This window comes from Amia ocellicauda, chromosome 7, assembly GCF_036373705.1.
Source record: "Amia ocellicauda isolate fAmiCal2 chromosome 7, fAmiCal2.hap1, whole genome shotgun sequence".
In the NCBI taxonomy this organism is placed as follows: domain Eukaryota; kingdom Metazoa; phylum Chordata; class Actinopteri; order Amiiformes; family Amiidae; genus Amia; species Amia ocellicauda.
The window spans coordinates 4,259,370-4,282,057 of NC_089856.1; the positions used below are offsets into that span (position 1 = coordinate 4,259,370).

Genomic DNA, 22,688 nt, shown 5'->3' on the forward strand with positions numbered 1-22,688 from the left:
AGTGATAATGAACAAGTTGTCTCCACATTAGTGTGTTGTAGAAAATATGATTTATAATCCTAATGGTGCTTCGGCAAGAAAACAAAAACAAATCCATCCTAATGTTTTTGATGTTTCTCTGTGTCATACTCGTCAGCACTGTATGTGTTTTTACAGTTTTGCCATCCTGAACCCTATTACAATAGCTTTGTGTTCTGTGCTACAAAAGTGGACTAATCTTTCAAATTCTCTCAGAGATGGTGGCAAAGCTCACTCACTAATACATAATTACATGTTTTGGCTTTACACATCCTCAAATTCTGCCCTATGGGGAGAAGAGTTTTTAATGTTTGCTTTTGTTAATCATGCTTCATAAAGTCCCCCAGTTAACTATATGCTAAACATTAATGTACATTAAATGTACCTGCATTTAGCCCAATAAGAAAGCATCCAACAATTAAAAGCTCGAACACTCCAGTGGGGTAGCTCATGCCCATTAACAATTAAGCTAACAAGGCAAATATGTTGTTTACCAGCAGAGTTCCTTTTCTGAAGAAAAGCAAAAAAATAAATAAGTAAATAAAAATGAGGCAGTCTGCTAGGCATGATTAATCAATCATTTTTGCTTTTTATTTTACCCTTAACAAAAGCATTTTCCAAAACGGTTTCATTTACTGTTGCTTTATAGTGTTTTAAAATATCTGTGAAAATGCAGAATTATTAATCTCTCTTAACAACTTTGAACACTTTAACTGATGACCCTACCGGTAAATGTTACATACAGAGTGGTGCACTCAGTTGTCTGGAAAGATGATAAAAATAGACATGAAGACTTCTAAAACTCCTGTTTCTGCTTCAGCAATTCACAAAAGCTGTCTTGTGACTTTTGAAGACATTGACGGATCTGAGAAAGGTAGTGTGTTAAAAACATGCAAAGCCTTCAAGGATCAAAATTCTCTGCAGCCTGTAAAAAAATATAAAATGTGTCTTTGATGTAGATGATTTGTTCAAGAAGAAACTGTCATCTTAGAACAGTTTTAAAGGGGGGGTTTGTAAGGCCACTCATCAAATGACATGTTGAGATTCTTCAATTAATAATTAATTTCTTTAACACTTTCTTTAAAAATGTATGATCACATCTTCTCATATAGTCTGCTAATAATATTGATACATTAATTAAACATGCCAATTTGGAGAAAATGTGATAGTTTTCCATGTACACCTTTTTTTGGGGAACATAGTGTATTATAATTATAATTATTATTATTTATTTATTGGCAGACGCCCTTTTCCAGGATGACTTACAAAATATAAGCTCAATACAAAGTGCAAAAATACAGTTCAGTACAAGGCATAAAACATTACAAATTCAAATTTACATAATACAGTGCAATTCAAAGCATAATACATTTTACAAATTGCAATTTACGCAAGTGAACACAATAAATGAGGTCTTACATCCTGGATTGTAAAAGCTAAGTGTAGACAAGATGTTAGGTCACAGTCAAGGGCCACGGGAAAGGGAGCATAGGGGAACTCAAAATAATACAAGTACTAGTAACGCAAGAAGTATGATAAAACGATGCTATCTTACAGGAGAGTAAAGGACTAAAAGTGCTGTCTGAAAAGGTGTGTCTTGAGTAAGCGCCAGAAGGAGGTCAAGGATTCTACTGTTTTGACTTCAGTGGGAAGGTCGTTCCACCACTTAGGGGCCAGGGATGAGAAGGAGTGGCTCTGGAGGAAGGGGAGTGGAGAGGAGGTAGAGTTAGTCATCTGGCACTGGAGGAGCTCAGTGGTCTGGAGGGGATGTATGGGGAGACGAGGGACTGAAGGTAGCTTGGTGCAGTGTGGTCGAGACAGCGGTAGGTGAGGGTCAAAGTCTTGAACTGAATGCGTGCCGGTATCGGGAGCCAGTGGAGGGAGCGCAGCAGTGGAGTAGCGTGTGTGAATCGGGGCAGAGAGACACCAGACGAGCTGCAGAGTTCTGGATGAGCTGGAGCGGCGGGTAGTAGATGCAGGCAGGCTGGCCAGGAGGGAGTTGCAGTAGTCCAGGCCAGTGACTGGACGAGCAGCTGAGTCGAGTAGTCGGTGCCGAAGGAACGGATTCGGCGTATGTTGCTCAGGAAGAATCTGCAGGTGCATGTCAGTGTGGTGATGTGCTGGGTATAGGAGAGCGCAGGATAGAGGATGACTCCTAGGTTTTTAGCAGAAGAAGGAGAGAGTGTGGTGGATTCCAAGGGGACTGAGATGGAGAGATCAGCAGAAGGTGAGGAAGAGTGGGAGAAAAAAGAGGAGATCCAATTTGGAGAGGTTGAGCTTGAGGTGGTACAAGTGCATCCAGGCGGAGATAGCAGACAAGCAGGAAGAGATACGAGAGGGGATGAGAGGGTCAGAAGAGGGAAAGGACAGGAAGATCTGGGCATCATCACCATAGAAGTGGTAGGAGAAACCATGTGATGCGATGAGGGGGCCCAGGAAGGAGCCTTGGGGTACGCCTGTGGGGAGAGGTTGGGGGGTGGATGAGGAACCTCACCATGTCACTTGATAGGTCCGGTCTTTGAGGTAGGAGGAGAACCAGGTGAGAGCAGTTCCAGAGATTCCAATGTTAGCGGGGCAGGAGAGGAGGATGGAGTGATCGATGTTGACAAATGCTGTGGAGAGATCAAGGAGGATGAGGAATGAGGATGAGCACAGCTGAGGGAGTCAGTGACTGCCAGGAGAGCAGTCTCCGGATTGCAGAGGATCAAGGAGTGAGTGATGGGACAGAAATGCAGAGATCTGACAGTGGACAGCACACTCAAGTGTCTTCGAGAGGAAGGGGAGTAGGGAGACAGGGCGGTAATTCTGAGGAGAGGTGGGGTCAAGGGTAGGTTTCTTGAGGAATGGGATGACAGCAGCTTGTTTAAAAGCAGAGGGGAAACAGCCAGAGAGGAGCGAGGAGTTGAGGAGGGAGGAGATGAAAGGGAGTAGATCAAGAGCAGTCGCGTGGAGGAGGTGAGTGGGGAGAGGGTCCAGAGCACACATTGTAGGTTTGTGACCTAGGAAGAGAGAGGAAAGTTCAGAGTCTGAGAGAGGTGAGAATGATCGGTGGGAGACTTGGGTGTGATGGGAGAGGAGAGGGGACTGTTGAAGAGCTTGTGGATGTCTGTGATCTCAGAAGAGAAGAAGGAGGCAAAATCATCTGCAGTGAGAGACGAGGGGGGGTGATAAAGAGGGAGGAGAAGGTGGAGTAGAGTTTGTGGGGGCTGTTGATAGTGGATTCAACGAGTGATTGGAAGTAAGACTTCTTGGCTGAGGTGAGCGAGGAGGAGAATGTAGACAGTAGAGAGCTGTAGAGTTCGAGGGCAGCTGGGAGTGAGAGCAGCGGAGGCAAGGGTGGAGGGGGAGACGGAGCAGAGATTACGGTGGAAGGTGACAGAAGGAGTGGGTGGGGCAGGAAGGGATGGGAGAGAAAGGGAGAAGGAAATGAAGAGGTGGTCAGAGATGTCCATGGGTGTCGAATATGTAGTCTAGCTGGCGGCCTGCCCTATGAGTGGGGGGAGACTGGGAGAGAGAGAAGTTAAAGGAGTGAAGGAGAGGAAGAAATGCAGAGTGAGAGGGGTTGGAGAGGTGGATGTTGAAGTCTCCCAGGAGGATGGTAGGTGAGGACAGTGACGGGAGGGAAGAGAAGAAAGTCGAGTTAATCCAGGAAGGAGGTGAGTAGACCGGGAGGATGGTAGAGAAGTAGAAGGAAGAGGTGAGAGGGAGAGGTGAGTTCCACTGTATGGAATTCAAAGCTGTTAGTCATGATAGAGGAGCGAAAGGGGGGGACAGAAAAGAGGAAAGAAGGGGAGAGCAGGAGCCCTGTTCCTCCTCCCCACCCAGTAAGATGGGGGGAGTGGGACAGGACAAACAGAGAGGATAGGGCAGCAGGGGTGGTAGAGTTTTCAGGGGAGATCCATGTCTCAGTGAGAGCAAGGAAATCTAGAGTGGTGGGAGGCAAAGGCGGAGATGAAGTCGGCCTTGTTGGAAGCTGAGTGGCAGTTCCACAGACCTCCAGAGAGTGGAGTAGAGGGGAGAGGCAGGGAGATGAGGTTAGAGGGATTAGGGAAGCAATGGCATGCAGGTGCACGCCGAGAGGAAGAAGAGAGCAGGACTGAATCGGAGAGATTGTCATGGCTGCCTGGTGTTGCTGTGCAGTGTCTCCAAACAGTCTTCTCCTCACTGGAGTCCTTGCCCTTTGTAAGCGTGGCCCTTGTGAGTCCTACAGCTAGAGTCCCTGCCCTTTGTAAGCGTGGCCCTTTTAAGTCCCGCAGCTAGAGTCCCTGCCCTTTGTATGTGTGGCCCTTCAGAAGGGGCTGCTGGTGCTGACTGCTGGTGCAGAGGTCCAGGGGACTGTTAAATACTCCTTCTGTAGCTAATTAGGTGCACACCTGCATTGCGTTGAATGACACAAGGCTATCGTGATGGGTCAATCACTCCCAGGCAGGACTGCTAAAAGTACAATTAATTGCTGCCCGCTTTGAATGTCAATACAGACAAAGACCGTGCCAGACACACGCAGTTACACTAAACAATAGCTTGCAACAATACTAAATAATAGCCTGCAATGTAACTGCTTCTGAATTATAGAAATTGCATGTCAATCTAATTAGAAAGTGCATTAAGTCAGTTGCTAATTTACTAACAAACAGTCACTGTCATTACTACAATACAGGTGCAAAATATAGCTAACTCTTAGCTAAACAAGTAACCATGTAGACACGCTAAAAAATTATACTTAACTGGGCTGAGCTAGGCGACTCCTCTGCTGGCTTGCCTGAGTGTCCAGTGGCAAACCAAACAACACACCGGCTAATTTAACTGGAATTAGACAATAAACTTTGAAGGCACAATCCCTCCCAGGCAGGACTGCTAAAAGTACAATTAATGGCCGTTTTGAATGTCAATGTCAACGTGTATAGCATGCCTTGTACATGCATTCAATTAATAAGGGGATTTCTTACAAAATGTTTACCAGTTATTCTCCAGTATAGTGTACTGTCCTACACAAAGAAGTGACAAGACTTACCTCCCCAGCCTAATTGCAAGGGCTCCCCCAATAGACGCCCCAATGAAACCACCGAGAGTGAAAATGGAGACTATGGAAGACCAAAGGAGAGTCAGCAATTCTTCACTCATGTTGTTGTATCGATGAAACCACGTCTCATTCATGAAACTCTGTATGGGCTTGGAATTCAAAGACAAAGATCACGTAGCTGAAAGCATTCTCACCCTTCATTTAGAAAATTCAGTTAATTCAGTTGTATTTTGGACAAAATTGATTTCCATTCTCCTTTCAGAGAACCTTTACTTTAATAAACATCCTGGCTAAAACTGTAGATAATTAGATAACTGTTTTTAAAGACAGACCATTCTCAAGGGTCACCACTTTCCATTTCCCTTGCAGCTTAGAACATTTTAAGAACTGATTGTGCAATTTCTTCAAAAAGTCATTCCCTTTTTCAGTTCTCTCAGAATCAGTCTGACTATGAATTTGTTCAGTTTTCTCTGAAAGGTTTAATAAATAAATAAATCACATGTGACAAAATTACCCTGAGGATAGACGCCTGACTGTCATTGACCTAGACCAAGCCATGTATATGATGTGGTTTCAGAAATAACTGATCACAAACTGTATTTATGTAATTATTTAAATGATTGAATATATTTACATAAGACGTGGTGTCGTGCTATACATATCCAACTCTAGAGAAAAGAACTAGGGACTTGATTAATAATGATTGAACACAATACTGTAGTATTTTATATAATAACCTGAACAGCTGTGTTATTCTATTTAAAAACTTGAAAGTATGCAACACAAAGCAATGTTAAAATTATAACATTCACATTCAGACACGTCAGCGTTGATGATGGATATATTATATCCATACTGAAAGGTCCCTCCGATGCAAGCTGCATAAACAGCCAGTAGAAGCGTTTTGTTAGGAAACTGCAACCAATAATATATGTTAAAATGTTAGCCTGATCTCATGGGCGGTATACCAGTTTGTTGAATTCTTCCAGCCTATTCTTTGATAAAACTCCACTCCATAGTCCTTGGTTAGCAATAGCACTATAAGAGACATCTAACAGACTACATGGTCACAACATGCTGTCACTTTCACATATATATTTTTTTTAACTCATCGGCATAGCCTTTCTTTATTATTAATACCGTGCCTAAATGCCAATAATACCTGGCATTACTTGTCTAAAGCAAAAGCATTCAATAACTTTTTAACTTACCCACATTTTCTTTTGAGTTTGTAAACCTTTTAGCAAAGGCTGATATTCCATTTCATCTTTTGCCATTTCCCCCCGACATCACCTGGTTTGTGGTGATACAACAACTCCGGATGTTTCAGGTACTTGGTTAATAGAAAATTTATAACAGAATTGATATTTGAAGCAGTCCATCAAATACCTCTGAAAGTTTCCTTTCCATCAGGCATATTACTCTTCTGGAGCCTATTGCAGACATCATTTGTAGACGACTTGTGTCCCGTTATGCTAGTGCTCTCTGAAAATAAAGGAGTCCAAGGGTTAATGTGTTGCAATTTTGTCATTACATTTTTTCCACTAGAAAAACACATGCGGCACAGTAACTTTTGGGAGACCACAATATTTCTGATAAAATAGCTTATTAGATCAAAGGTGACAGCCGTCACTTGCCTATTCCTCCCTCTCTCTTTGCACCACCAGATGGGTCAGCACTATTATAACAACTATTATTTACAGAAAAAAACCAATGTAACTTCCATTGTCATTCAATAAATGAATATTTTTTTAAATTCCATTCTTGCATTTCTGGAGTCATTTCCATTCAATACCACTACGGTCGCCCGCTTTCCAAAATCTCTGCTTTTATAGCTTTTTATATCTGATTAACAACATCAAAACTACTCGCTTTCCATTACTAAAACCAACACCAACTCACACACCACCAAGACATATTTGCTCCCTCTTCTTTGTTTTTTCTCCCGCCATACTTTTATAACTTACGAAGGCAACTGGCTCACAGAACATGACTGACAAGTGTCTTCTGCGGGTGTTTGGCAGCATAAAACCTGACAAGCATTTTTTTTTATATTAATATATTAAAGCTTATCAAATGCTTGAAGTTTCTGGGGAGGAATTTTGTGTTATCATCAGACACTCTTGACCAACCTTTGGATAATAATAGTCAACCTGCAACTATCTATCTGACCAACCAACAAATTAAACTTCTTCTATAGGCTTCTAACACAGGTTTCACACATTTCTCACTTTAATACCCAGATGCATAACTATAGTTTTGACTGGAATATCACAGCCTGTATTTGAGACAGCAGTCAGTAACCACAGCCAACATACAATATAAGGGCAGGGGCACCTTGCCATATGAAGAGGTGATGCTGAGCCATAGACACTTCTGTTCACTAAAGTGCAGTGAATCGGTGGTCCTGCTGCAGCCACCCAAGTACTTTGTAAGTTTATTTTCATTAAAGGGTTCGTTTATGAACCGCAAGGTCCGTTGTAAACATAAGGGATCATTTAAGAACACTTTTTCATCATGAGTGTGGTTGATTAAAGATACATTTAAGGTTCTTTAAGGATCCTCGGTAAAATGTTCTAATAAGAACCTTTAAGGGTACCTCCACAGTATCAACCCCATGAACCCTAAAAGGTTTTTATTAGAACCTTTACTTCTAAGTGTGTATGGTCTGGGAAGTAAGTGACCAAGAGGAGGCTAACAGATTAATTTGTGAAAATCAATAACACACCGCACATTGCCTATAAATGTCTGTATCTCCCCAGCCATAATAGGTAGCGTTTCCAATCCAACTTTCACATGAAGAAGACCAATTGTGAATTCTTTCACAGCCTTTGTTTTACTTGTGAATCATAAGAATAATTGGTGAAAATCAATAACATCACATATATGCAATCAAACACCTGGAATATTTTTTTACAAATAGCACAGCAGATACAGGGTTAAAATATACAATTATTTAAAAAGACCAATTGTGAATTGTTTAACATTCTGTGTTTTAACTGTGAATCCTGTGAATAATTTGTGGAAAAAAGGAACATTCCACATACAAGCACACACTAAACCTGAAATGCATAAAATCATTTTATCTCCCCAACTACAGCAGAGAGAACATCCAAACCAACTGTAATGTTCAGAAGACTAATTGTGAATTGTTTCAAAGTCTCTGTTTTACCTGTGAATAGTAAGAATAATTTGTGACATTCCTGAAATTGCTTGATATCCCTAACTACCAGTAGCAACAGTATATCACAGTTAAAAATAACTTTATGTGAAGAAGACCAGTTGTGAATTGATTCAGAATGTTTTGTACCTGTGAATAGTATGGATATACAATTAAAACAGACACAAATCATAAGAGAGACACATTGGGAATCACTTCACAGTCTGTTTTATTTATGCCTACTAATCTGTTGTGAAAAGCAATAACATCTCTCACACACATAGGTTTTCATGAATAACAAAAGCAATAAGAACAATAACAAAACCTGTTCAAGAGATCTATAATTTGGATTCATATGTTGAAAAGACATTCGCCCGTTTTCTCATTGGAAATATTTCAAAATATCACTGTCCTGGTCACAAAAGCAAAGTTTGTGGGGAATAATAGCCATTTTCTATACTTTTGAGGCATAAGCAATAAGCATAAGCAAGAAAAAACACTTACTACCCAGGAACAAAAAAAAAATGTTACACGGTGTAATCTATTAATAATCTAAATCTGTAAAATACTACTGTTTCACGTACTGTTAATGCGCTGAGCAGCCATTTTGGATTCTGAAGTCCGTGAGTTTTGCAAATTCTCCTTGCCGACGTTATCGCTACGAGGAAGGCTGCTTTGAGCGAGTGAAAGTGGAGCTCCGTTGTGGAAATGGGCTCAAAGGGAGCACTGCTAAGTCCTTTCAGAACTAATTCCAAGTCCCAGGCTGGAATTGTGTCCTTTACTGGTGGTCTCAAACGTCTAACACCCTTTAGAAATTGATTGCCAGGAAATGGGCTCCTAGGGAGTCATTGTCTTATCTTGACTTGCTGAGATGGCAGCCAGATATACCTTCAATGTAGATGCAGATTTCCCCATCTTCTAGCAGCTGTTGCAGGAAGCACAGGATGGTTGACATGGGGCACGATACTGGATCCACATGTCTGGCTAGACACCAGTTCTGGAAGGCAAACCACTTATAAGTATATTGGGCACTGGTGGAGGGGGCCCTGGCCGACTGCAGCATTTCCAAGACATTATCAGGCAGCCCCATAGACATTAAGCGGTGCCTTTCAGGGGCCAAACCCACAACCACAGCAATCCCTCTGCTTGACTCAGCAAGTCCTGTCGAAGTGGAAGCTGCCATGGATCCGTGCTGACCTGTGCCAACTGTCTCGGCCACCGGGGGGGTGATCAGGAGGACTTGGGCTCTGTCCTGGCGAATCCTCTCAAGTGGCAGTGGAAGAAATGGCAGTGGGGGGAAAGTGTACAGCAGTTCCTGCGGCCATGGGTGAGCAAAAGCGTCCACGCCCAGGGGACCACCTCCTGTTTCCATGGAGAACCACAGAGGGCAGTGAGTCATTGCCCGTGTGGTAAAGAGGTCGACCCGAGCTCATCCCATCCTTTCCCAGATTTGTTCCACCACTTGAGGATTCTGTCTCCACTCCAAACTGTCGGGACCTCCCCAGGAGAGAATGTCCGCCACTGTATTTGACAGGCCGGGCAGGTGTATTGCCTGTATTGAGCGGAGATTGTCCTGCGCCCACAGGAGAAGTCTGCATGCCACACAATGTAGTCTGGGTGAGTGTAGGCCCCCCTGGTGGTTGATGTAGGCCACCACCAACATGTTGGCTGTCCGAACCAGGACATGCCTGTCTGTCAGAACATGGCGAAAGTGGTGCAGCACCAGCCACACTGCTTGTAGCTCCTGTAAGTTGATGTGAGCGGATGACCAGAGAGCATTCCACATCCCTCCGACTCCCATCCCATTCGAGACAGCACCCCATCCTGTACCTGAGGTGTCTGTGGTGATGACTTCCCATCTGTGCGGGCATCCGAGGGAGGCCGCCATCAGCTCCAACAGTTTTTGAAACTTGACCAGAGTCGATGCCCTTCTGAATGATGTGAGGCACTTCTCTAATGACTCGATTCTGTCTTTGGATAGGTAGGCAAGCATGTCCCGAGAGTCTAACCTCATTCCCAAGAAGCCCACCATCTGCGCAGGTTCGAGGGAGCTTTTGTGAGAACTGCGAGACCCAGTGCAGTCACGTGACATATGACCTCTGTTGTATGTTCCTCTGCCTGAAGCCTGGTGTCTGCGCACACCAGCCATTCATCCAGGTAATTCAGGATCCTTGGCCCCCCTCAGGACAAAGGGGATAAAGCTGCACCCATGCACTCCGAGAATGTGCGGGGTGCCAGTGAGAGGCCGAACAGCAGCACACTGAACTCGTACGCCTGGCCATGGAAGGTGGGTATTTCCTGTGCGCTGGGAGGAAGTAGGCATCCCTGAGGTCTACTGACATGAACCAGTCACCCGGCTGGACAGGAAATACCATTACCATTAGTTGAGTCTTGTCCGTTGTATTATAATTCTTGCGTTTTTGATTGTTTTCCTCCTTGCTCCCTTTCCCGTAGCCCTTGACTATGACCCTACATCTTGACAGCACTTAGCTTTTACTGTCCAGGATGTATGACCTCACTTACTGTACTTACCTGTGTAAATTGGGAATTGTAAAATGTATTATATTTTGAATTGCTATGTTTTATGTAAATTTAATTTGTAATGTTTGATGCCTTTACTTAACTGTATTTTTGCACTTTGTTTTGCACTTATGTTGTAAGTCGCCCTGGATAAGGGCGTCTGCCAAGAAATAAAATAATAATAATAATAATAATAATAATAATAATAATAATAATAATAATAATAATAATAAACTATGAATGGCTGCTGGTCACAGTCCAGTCAGTTATGCACGAGGTTGCCCACACAGTCTTGCACCAGCAGAAGGTGCCACAATTTAATTATTTAAACTACTTCACACAGAATTTTGTGTACTGATCTAAATACTAACTTTAAACAAAATCAGTAGAAATAGATGTAATGCTTAATTTACTTTTGGAGCATGATGTATGGACGTTCCCTGATGCTGTTGCTAAGGGAAATGCATCACTGGTCCTCTCCAATGTGCAGATGACTGATGATGGAGAGTATACTTGTTCCATAATGATTGGCGAGAGAGGCAGAAGTGACATCTCACTAGTGACGGTAGTGGGTAGGTGATCTTCTGTTTCTTCTCCTTCTTGCTTGTGTGACTCTGCTAGGTGCATAACCAGAGCATAACAGACTGGTGTTTAAAGATTATGCAGTTAAATAAAATAAATAAATGATAGGGGCTGTTTGAGGTACTGCAGGGTCAAATAAAACATGCCAATAATCTGATATTTCAAATTATCTTTGGATATCAATGTGTATGTGCTTTGTGTGTTTATATACACTCACCTAAAGGATTATTAGGAACACCATACTAATACTGTGTTTGACCCCCTTTCGCCTTCAGAACTGCCTTAATTCTACGTGGCATTGATTCAACAAGGTGCTGAAAGCATTCTTTAGAAATGTTGGCCCATATTGATAGATTAGCATTTTGCAGTTGATGGAGATTTGTGGGATGCACATCCAGGGCACGAAGCTCCCGTTCCACCACATCCCAAAGATGCTCTATTGGGTTGAGATCTGGTGACTGTGGGGGCCAGTTTAGTACAGTGAACTCATTGTCATGTTCAAGAAACCAATTTGAAATGATTCGACCTTTGTGACATGGTGCATTATCCTGCTGGAAGTAGCCATCAGAGGATGGGTACATGGTGGTCATAAAGGGATGGACATGGTCAGAAACAATGCTCAGGTAGGCCGTGGCATTTAAACGATGCCCAATTGGCACTAAGGGGCCTAAAGTGTGCCAAGAAAACACCCCCCACACCATTACACCACCACCACCAGCCTGCACAGTGGTAACAAGGCATGATGGATCCATGTTCTCATTCTGTTTACGCCAAATTCTGACTCTACCATCTGAATGTCTCAACAGAAATCGAGACTCATCAGACCAGGCAACATTTTTCCAGTCTTCAACTGTCCAATTTTGGTGAGCTTGTGCAAATTGTAGCCTCTTTTTCCTATTTGTAGTGGAGATGAGTGGTACCCGGTGGGGTCTTCTGCTGTTGTAGCCCATCCGCCTCAAGGTTGTACGTGTTGTGGCTTCACAAATGCTTTGCTGCATACCTCGGTTGTAACGAGTGCTTATTTCAGTCAAAGTTGCTCTTCTATCAGCTTGAATCAGTCGGCCCATTCTCCTCTGACCTCTAGCATCAACAAGGCATTTTCGCCCCCACAGGACTGCCGCATACTGGATGTTTTTCCCTTTTCACACCATTCTTTGTAAACCCTAGAAATGGTTGTACGTGAAAATCCCAGTAACTGAGCAGATTGTGAAATACTCAGACCGGCCCGTCTGGCACCAACAACCATGCCACGCTCAAAATTACCTTTCTTTCCCATTCAGACATTCAGTTTGGAGTTCAGGAGATTGTCTTGACCAGGACCACACCCCTAAATGCATTGAAGCAACTGCCATGTGATTGGTTGGTTAGATAATTACATTAATGAGAAATTGAACAGGTGTTCCTAATAATCCTTTAGGTGAGTGTATATATGTATAGTCTGAAGGTTATGTAAGGTAAACATCTATGTTTTGTATTCATTGTAATTTTAATATTGTGCATTGTCTAGAACCTTGGTTCCCAAACTGTGCAGCTCCCCCAAGTCTACCCTGTAATTTGTTGTGTGCAGAGAAAAAAATGTGATTAAAATAATAATAAAATCGATGTAAATTCTTTATTTATAATGTATTGAATTTGTTTAACAAAGCTTGGGTTTTCATATTTTCATATTTTCCATTTAATAAAAAATGTTTATTACGTCTATTACGTTCCTGTTCGCTACGTCGGTGCTGCGCGCGCTAATACTCGAGCATTCATACCACTCTCGAGCTCTGAGAGAGACAGTTTAGCGCCACATCCGCCAACAGAGCAATTAAAATTAATACCTCGCAAGAACCAACTGTATATCATGGCTGAAAGGACAAGACTCCAAGAGGACTGAACTCAGCTCCGATAAATCAGACACACATGTTGACAACGAGAATAATAAATGGACACTATCACTATGAGCTCTGCTGCTCAGCCCGATACAGACTGCACTGCTGGTGTTAGCAAGCGTCGGAGAACGGCAACAAGGTGGTATGATCCAAATTATCTAAGTTTGGGATTAACTTACACCGGGAAGGAGGAAGAGCCAAGACCAGTTTGTCGTGTGCTGTGAGATGCTCAGCAATGAGAGTCTGAAACCAGCGCTTCTGAGGCGGCACTTCACCATGAAACATGCGAACTTGAAGGATGAGCCTGTTGAGGAAACTTAAAAAATCTGAAGCAGTGCAAGTCCACCATAAGGAACAGTGCTCCTCCAGTTTCCAAAGCCCAAGAAGCATCCTACCATGCTAATCTGCGGATTGCTAAAGCAGGTAAACCCACACTATTGTATTTGGTGAAGAACTAGGTTTACCATTGCAAAAGAGCGGACACATTATGTGTGGATAAAAAGCTGCTCAACAGTTCGACCTGGTGCCCCTTTCCAATGACAGTCACTCACAGAATTATTGATATGGCAGATAATGTCAGAAGTAGGCTGACAGTGCATTAAGATGAGCAGATGCTTTTCACTACAATTAGAGGAGTGTACTGATGTCGCTGATTTGGCCAATTTGCACATTTATATTAGATAGGAGTTTGCGGGCATGTCCCGTGAGGACTTTCTGTTCTGTAAGCCGCTACCAACAAGAACAACAGGGGAGCATATTTTTCTTCCGAATTAATTAATTTATCGAAGAGAATGTCATCGACTGGAATAAACGTGTCGGAGTTTGTACAGACGGTGCCCGAGCGATGACAGGCCGACACAGCAGTGTAGTTGTGACGATGACAAATGGGGGAACAATTGCCACCGTCACGTGACCACGCCACCCCTATTTTATTCCAGTGAAAAGGGGGTCTCACTATTCCCCCCCCTCTCCCCGCGCAGGCTTTAGCAAGATCCCAATGTACACACCAGAGTCAATATTTGGAATTTCAACAAGTTTATTACAATGGTTACCAGGTGGGGCACGAAGTCCACCGGCCTAGAGGCCCTATTACCTAGAAGGGTAAGTGCGACAACACATACTACAGTGGTTATTTTTCTCTCCACAGGTGCACTGCGTTCTGTCTCAGGCCCAGCTGACCACCGGGGGAACACACCGTCTCTACCAGCCCTGTCAGGTAAGTAGGAAAAATAAGAAATCAGTCCAGTATCTCTTCTCAAATTAACTTTCCTTTTCCCCTCAGGATTCCACACGTTACACAGAGGCAGCCAGGAGCCAGGAAGGGTGCACAGCAATCATCAGCCAAAACTCATTCAAAACCAAGGAGAGTTTTCCCATAAGACATCAGAGTACTTATCCTGCCATGAACAATTCCCCTGTATTGGCAGTCAAGAAAATGCCTGACAATTTATAATCTGCGCTAGACTCCTCAGTCAAAGTAGTGAATTTGATTAAAGCCTGACCAATGAATTCATTTATGTTCAGTGTGCTTTGTAATGAAATTGGCATTGAACATGTGCAGCTTTTGCTATTTACTGAAGTGAGATGGTTATCAAGGGGCAGAGGCTCACTGGGCTCTTCGAACTGCACTCCGAGGTACAGAGGTTTCTGCATGACCAGCTTTGGGTTGATCAGGGGTGGTACTTGGTTAAAGTTCGAGAACCACTGCCCTAGATGTCACACTTAACGTAGAATTGCCCTGGATAGCTGCACTTAAAGGTTTTTCTGTGAAGACTGAGCAAGTGCCATGTGAAAGATGCACTCAGTGCATCCATTAACTGGGCCAAATTAACATTATTCTCTGTATGACCGGTTTCATGAAGAAGAAAAAAAAAACAGAAGAGGCCACGGGAGAGATTAAGAAGTATGAAACCATCACCTGAGCTGTTAGGAATTGTCAATATCTCCAAAGCTGAACAGCTCCTCAAGCTGTTATTTCCTTTCAGAGATGAAAGACACTCGATACATGTTTTCTTTATGGCTAGTTTTTCATCTTCGTAATGAAAACATAAATAAGGAATTTCTAAGACACATGAGAAAGCAAACATCAGACCCTTTGGAAATTTCTCCTGATGGAAGATAATGAAGATGGTTATGTTGGGGTAAAATTGATTTCCAGTAAGATACTGCTTAAAACTTGCTCTTATAAGGGTTTCCTTGTTCTTATTTGGATTTCTCTGCTCAGACTTATCTGTGTAACAGATAGAGATAATTTCTACTGCCGTGGACATTCTTTAGGTAACGAACTGAAAATATATACATCACGTTCTTATCAGTAAAGTGTGTGCTGTGTCCTTGGTACCAGCACTTCCATGTCTGGATGAAATAGTGTTATCCTAATTATAAAGAATACCTAATGAATTAATGCTTCCCGTGTCTCGGAACTGCCCCGGGACATATGCCAAGAAAATATCATGCAGGTTCGGGATGGCCCCGAACGTCCTTTGAAATATTGCTTGTAGATGTATAAAAGGCTGTGTGAAACTTTCAATAAAGAAGATAAACGAACAGACATTGTGTCAGTGACTTTACTTCCCGGGCCTGTCTCCTGTTGAAAAGCCTCATCTGTTACTGGAAGCGCTCACTGGGGTGCCTGATTCACTGGGACCCGAAGGGTTTGCTTCAACTGAAGCATTGTACCTTAACGGGTTAATATTTACCATTTTCAAAATCAACTAACTAAACAAGCTATGATTATTTATTTGAACTTTAGGTTATTTTATGTTTGTATGCAATAAACAAGATCATACATGTTGAGGATTACAACCTACCGTTTTGATTTTGATAGAGCAAAGAATGCTAGCAGTGAGGCTCAAAAGGCAATCTCCGGCACAAGGACGGGTTGTTTCTGCACAACCCCAAGACATGGATGAGAAGGGCAGCAGCAATACATTTTCTTTTGATACGTTTCCCACAGAAAATGAAAATAAGGTATTTAAAAGCAATTACAGTATATGTACACACTTGATAAAGACTAAATATCAATTTGAAAATTATTAATGGTTTTGTTTTTCCCATTAAGGGAAAACTTCACAGGCCAGAATGAATTCGACCCACTGATTACAGTGGAGATGACTACAGCCGCTTTAAGAGATGTGAAAAGTTTGTGCCCCCCTCCATTCTTTTTGCTGAAGAAGAAACACATAAGCTGACAGATAGTGTAAGTAGCTTCTTTGTAAAATTAAAAATTGTATGAACATGATATGTCCCCATTTCATTTAAAATAAGTTATTTTAAAGATTGTCAATGTGAGGATCAAACAAGCAACTTCTGAGAAAAAGAACATATGTATGTTTATTCAATACAAAATTTAAAGCAATGTTAAAATGTTTCTTCACAGATTGAGTTGATCGAGTCATTTTGGTTCACACTTTGGTGGAGAGACTGGAAAACCAAAAAGCAGATACGCGAGTGTAACCTAAAGTGCACAAAGGTACGTAAATATTGAGCATTTGGTTATTTATATCTTAGCAATATATTTCGTGCTTCTCAACATTTCTGTTGATTTGAAAATAAACATGGCTCTATGTGTAAGTAAAATTATATTGTCATTTTCATGACCAGATCCTTTCAAAAGAGACAAAAGTTTTATTCCCACAAGTTGTGGGCCACAACCCCTGAATCAGGAAACCACTTTATTCTTTGGTTAAATGAAAACCAATATAAAAATGTTTAAATTTGATTTAATATGAGGTCTTGATCATGGAGAGTGGAACGGATACCACTTACTCCCGTTTAATTGGCATTAAAAACTTTGCCTTGACACAGGACACTCATTTATTTTGTAAAATACCTAATACTTACATTTTCTGAAAATTGCATAAAAGGTATTCATTGCATTTCTGTATTTTTCACAAGGTGTTTGATGGAAAACAAAAACAAATCGGAGTGTATGACTCCCTCGGATGCTACAAACAAATTCAAGAACAGGGCATGGACATCATTTTATTTTTTATAATTGATAAGAAGTCTGTAAGGAATAAAATACTCTGAAACCTGCAATAGCACAAAATAGCCACTGATGAAGGTTAGTGAAGAGACTAGCATGCTTTGGGAAGAGATAATTGAACCACCTTCAAGAGGGATGCAGGTGTGGGTCGTTACCCAGGAATGTGGGAACGTTTCATTGTCTCCTTGTATGCAGCTGCCATTGGCTACTCTGGTGGGAGGGGTGGGAATGCTGGAAGATGGAGTTGGACAGAATTGTCAAGTCTACTGTTGAACTGCTCTATATTATGAGGTTTGTAATAAGTTGCATTTAACCTGAATTGTCTTGGTTCCAGTCACTTTTACAGGTTCCATTCTTACAAAGTCCTCTTCAAAATATTACTTCATATATACAATGCATCTGGCACATGTAGATGAGTTAATGGCAACCAAATGACAATGTGCTCCATATCTTTAACTTTTCTTGTAATTGTGTATATATGAAGCTTCCTAGCTACAATACAAGTATTGTTTATATTTATCTAGGAATGCTTTCAGAGAATCATTGGGCTTATTTACATGGAGTACAATCTATCCACCCCAATGGATGCAGAATGATTCAGAAAGCTGTGGAGTATCAGTTTGCACTGGAAGTAATATTTAAATTAAAAATTAAACCATTATTGTGTGTATGTATTTGATACATACGTTTCCTTTAATCTTTCTCAAGACTGTAGAGCTTGAAATTAGAGGCATTGACATGATACCAAGAATAATTAACAGAAGCCACATCTCACATTGGAGAGTGTACCATGCTTTGGCCTTGATGACCTGTTTGCATCCCAAGGTAACATAATATTACTTTACAGTTCTCCATAAAAGTATGCACAGAAAATACTGACATATAAACTTATGTAATACTATTGCCTCTGAAATATTTAAAGGTAGAAAAGACACTGACATTACCTGAAACCGAAGACGACAGTACTTTGTGCATGGCCAGCAATATCAGTGCCTGCATTTATCAAAGAAGTACAACTGGAAATGAGTGGGTAACTTTTATTCTAGCAAGATCAATATTAAAAGCATGTAAAAAATATTGTATAATTGTCAAATAATCTAATTACATTCTCTGCTCCACATTTTAGAATGCTGTACCCGTAAATGGTTACAATTGTAAAATTAACTCAAACAGAGGATTAACACAAATTGAGGATTAAAATGTATTCATGTTACTCACCTCTTGTAAGTTCACACACTCAGCGATTGGTTGAGACTCATTTCGCAGAGGATTGTGGTTAAAAATAAATAACACGCTTCGATTGCGTTAGAAGACCGTACTCTGCACATAGTGTAGAAAACACAAAATGTGTCATAGTACTATTAACACATTTTATGTGTAGAATATGTAGTATACACACACAATGTAATTTCGCCAACTAAAACCAAACGGCGATAAGAAGTCTTCCTCAAAGGACTGAACTCGCAATTCAAAGCACAGCAATCAATAAGATGCTCAGCGGAGTCCGGGGAACAACAGAGACCACTGCGCGGCGGCCCGCAGCTCTCCTGAACCCACTGCAGGGGCCACTGGGACCACTCAATCGGTATGGTCCCTGGCACTCACTCAGTATGATCCGAGGGGTCCGGACCACGGCCCACAGGATGCTACAACCCCCTCTCGACTTGAAAGCAAACTCTGCATTGCCGCACCCTTATTGCAACAATTATGGGCTTTAATACGAAACACCCGTCTCACCAGCTACATCCCGTATTGGATTTAACATTTTAACGCTTATTCTTTTTATCTTTTAGCAATCTTCCCATGTCTTAACATTTGTATTTAACAATGTCGCAAAATGTCATAAAAATGACCAGAAGACTCGGAGTTGCAGTGAAAGAAGTGCAGTTTATTTACAGTGACAACGTTATTCAAGGCAAAAGTAAACCGCTCACAGTGAAGCTCTGTCACACTTCACCGTGAAATAAAAATTGCAGGGGGCTACGCCATTGGAGAATACTCCAAACTAACAGATAAGGACACGCACATTCTTTTAATTAGGGCCTTCAAAGTGCATCAAATTCCACAGACAATCACAAATTCATGGGAAGGGATTATTTATTAAAATTTGATTTTAAAAACAATACATGTTGGGCAGTCCAACATCAAGTGTTTCAGAACAGCAGCATAAATAGCCTCTAGTAAGGTGCCAATGCAGGTAAATAACCTTATCATAAACAACTAAAAACAAACCCAAAAAAGAAGACCGAATATATATTTATATATATATATATATATATATATATATATATATATAAAAACACTCCAGTGATTAGAAATCAAAACAAGTCTTCAAATCAACGTACAATTAAACATTCCTCATTGGAACCAGAGGAAATAAAGTGCAAGAACAACCCTCAATTAATCTGCAGCACCCACCAGAGTATCTTATTAATAAAAGCCACGTATTACCCACATAAATCCGAGCTGCACACAAGCGAAAAACAAATCTTAACTTAAAATACATTCCTAAAAATACAATTGCCAGCAATAAAAACAAAGACAATTAAAACGAATAAAACAGTTAAAACAAGACTGGAGGCGCCGGGCGAATAGAGCAGGATCACAATGAACAGTGAGACTTCAATAAATATCTTGGTAAATTAGCTTAAACTTCACATTTGCAACAGGGGTATCTTGTCACTTTCTTACCCCTACCTCAGTAGTAGTAGTAGTAGTAGTAGATATAACGTGTAGACGAGACTGTTTAGAAGGGTTCTAGTGATTCGACATTTTTCAGATTACAGTAATAGTCTTATACCCACTCTTAAAAATGAGAATTAAAGTACAATATGCCGGTAATGTAATATTGTAGCGATTGTGAAGCCAGTCCCGGGTTCGAGTCCCCGCCCCGCCGCGACGTGGGAGCTCCCTGTGTTACAATGTGCTTCTGTTTTGTGTCTCAGGGGGGCTGTAATGTATATAGTGAGGTTTAAATAATACTTCATCATTTCATCAAACATAGAAACGGATACATTATCATGTTTCTTCAATTTCGGCCTGTCCATAGGCCTGCTGTGCACTAGACGTGTCCTCCACACGGGACTGCAGAGCCGCTGAAGCGCATGGAGCCTCATCTGACTCTCTGTCCTCTGAGCAGCGCAGCCAGCAGCGCCATCACTGACCACAAGAGACACTGCGCGGAGTCTGTATGTGCGGCTGTTATACTTGCCAACATTGGATGTAGAACAGTGTTATTTGTTTATTTATTCATTCGTTATTTACAGATTTAAAATATCAATATTTAGAAGTTTAACAGATATTAACTTAATTTTAATAGTGGAGTATCCCATATAATGCATATGCTGTATATAACTATATATAAAAAAAACGAATTCTCAGAAAAGCATCTTTAGGGTAAATCAGTAAAATTGATTAAAATGATTTTATATACTGTATATGTTTTACATAAATTGATTGTAATTTTGTTTTGTACTGAAAGACATCTGCTACATGTTTCCAATAGTAATTTATATTAAGGTTTCTCGGTTTACATTAAACCACTACCATATAGCTTCCTTTGTTAAATTAATATTTTGTTTAGCTTTAATAAGCCAACACGTTGAGTAAAACTAACATATTACAGTGTTCAAGAAATAACATTTTTTTGTTCCAATATTGCTACACACAACCCGTGTTAACTTTAACACAACATGTGTTGTCCTTAATCACACTCAGTAATGTGGTAAAAAACAACACGTGTCGTTTTGAACATTTGTTCTAAGAGTGCAATACCAATCTCCGCGATCACTTTAGTTTCCCTTTAATCGAGTTTCTTTCGGTTTGGTTCTCAACAATACGCGCTTCTCCGCTCACCCATCTCTGCTCGCTCAGCTCAGCCGGCGCTTTTACTTACAACCGCACCTCCCATTCCCGGAATCCCCGGAATTGACAGATCACCTGCAGGTGACATGATTGATCCCTTTGCCCTTCCTCCAATTAACCAGGCTAGCTAGGAAAGTTTATCCAAAAACACCCGTGTTACAGATCAACCATAATCAAGGTGTTTTGGGGAATTTTCAAAGACAAGGCAGTTCACAACGTAGCAAGCGAATAGCTCTCTGGTTCCAGCCGACATGAGTTTCTTCTACTAGCTACTGAAGGTGAACCGTGTCCAAATAGCTCCGCATTCTTACAGCCACACCCGACTAGCTCACCTTGCTTTTATGTTATTCACAGGTGATTCCAATTAAGTCACCTGTACATTGTTAACAAGGTACGTGTCAATCATAATTATGGCATTAACACCGCAACAATTACTGTAGATTGAATGATAAATGGGATCCCATTAAATATAAAATGGGAATTGCACTGGCATTCATTCAAATAGACATACACATGTCACCGCCTACGGCAGGGATGGCGAACCTTTTTTGGCTGGAGTGCACAAAGTCTGGTGTGTATAATTTGCGAAGTGACAAAGGGTGCCAATGATAAATTAGGGCTATAAACGTTTATACAGGACTACACAGCATTTCTTAACCAATCTTTATATTTTGTTGTAATTAAGTTATTAAGCAAACCTGCTAACATAAACCGCAATACAGAAAAATCGAAAGGAAAGTATGGACAGAGGGAACCATCCCACCCACCCGCCACCTACATCCACTGCCAACCCCCCCAAAACATCAGCAGACAGAAGGCATGTTTAGAAAAAGTAACAACTTATTTTATTCAGGGAGAACAGGGCATGAAGACTGTACTAGCGCAAGTTCAAGTGGAAATCGGAATATTTAAATCTAAAACCTATAATAAAACCGGGCACTAAAACTACTTACAAACCCTACCCAAAACACAAGAAATAAGAAAAAGAACTAACGAATAGATAAAATCCAATTTCCTCGTTAAAAAAAAAAACATACCGTAAAACTTGGGTTGCTGCTATTTGTATCTCATTCGCAGGAAAGTGCAGTAACGCAGGAACAATCCCCCTTCTCCTCAGCGGATATAAACTAGTCTCTGTTCGGTCGTGCCGGGACCCGTCAGCAAACTGTGATCCCAAGACTGCAGGGCAGAACAGGTCATGATATCAAGTCTCAGATTGCACAAACTCAAACGTAATTGTGCAATAGGTTTCTCCTATTCCACAGGTACACGTCTGCACCACCAGGACAGAAGACGAGCCGAAGCGGGTAACTACAACCCGGGACCCTTCTCCACTATGTAAACAGAGGAAATATCCTGGCAATGTCTCAATAAAGAAAAGTTAAGTTTCTGCTTTGTGTAGCTCCCTCTTTTAACGACCCCCTTTCTCCCGAAAGGAATACTGTTTTATTGTTTGAAGTATTTTACATTACAATAAAAACATTCATTCAAATTTTAATACTTATGATTAAAAAAATTTAAAATCAATTCTTAAAATTACTTAAAATTTTTAAAATCTTTGTGATTTAACGTAAACAAAATAAATGAACTTCAAATAAACAAGTGCGCAAAACAACAAAATAAATGTGATTAAAGCAAACTGCTACCAACAAAAAAAAGTCA

The 22,688-nt window shown here is 41.2% G+C and overlaps 1 long non-coding RNA gene across 2 annotated transcripts; it reads right to left on the bottom strand.

Moving 5' to 3' along the window:
- Window positions 1-587: 587 nt before the first annotated feature.
- Window positions 588-22,457, bottom strand: LOC136752587 (uncharacterized). Of its 2 annotated transcripts, none has more exons than XR_010817319.1 (4): window positions 22,064-22,457; window positions 6,250-6,523; window positions 2,513-5,187; window positions 588-2,221 (listed from the first exon to the last, which is right to left on the bottom strand). It is a non-coding gene; the product is annotated as an uncharacterized LOC136752587 (long non-coding RNA). The 2 variants fall into 2 exon arrangements; XR_010817320.1 differs by having other exon boundaries at window positions 588-2,173; window positions 22,064-22,456.
- Between the last annotated feature and the right edge of the window lie 231 nt (window positions 22,458-22,688).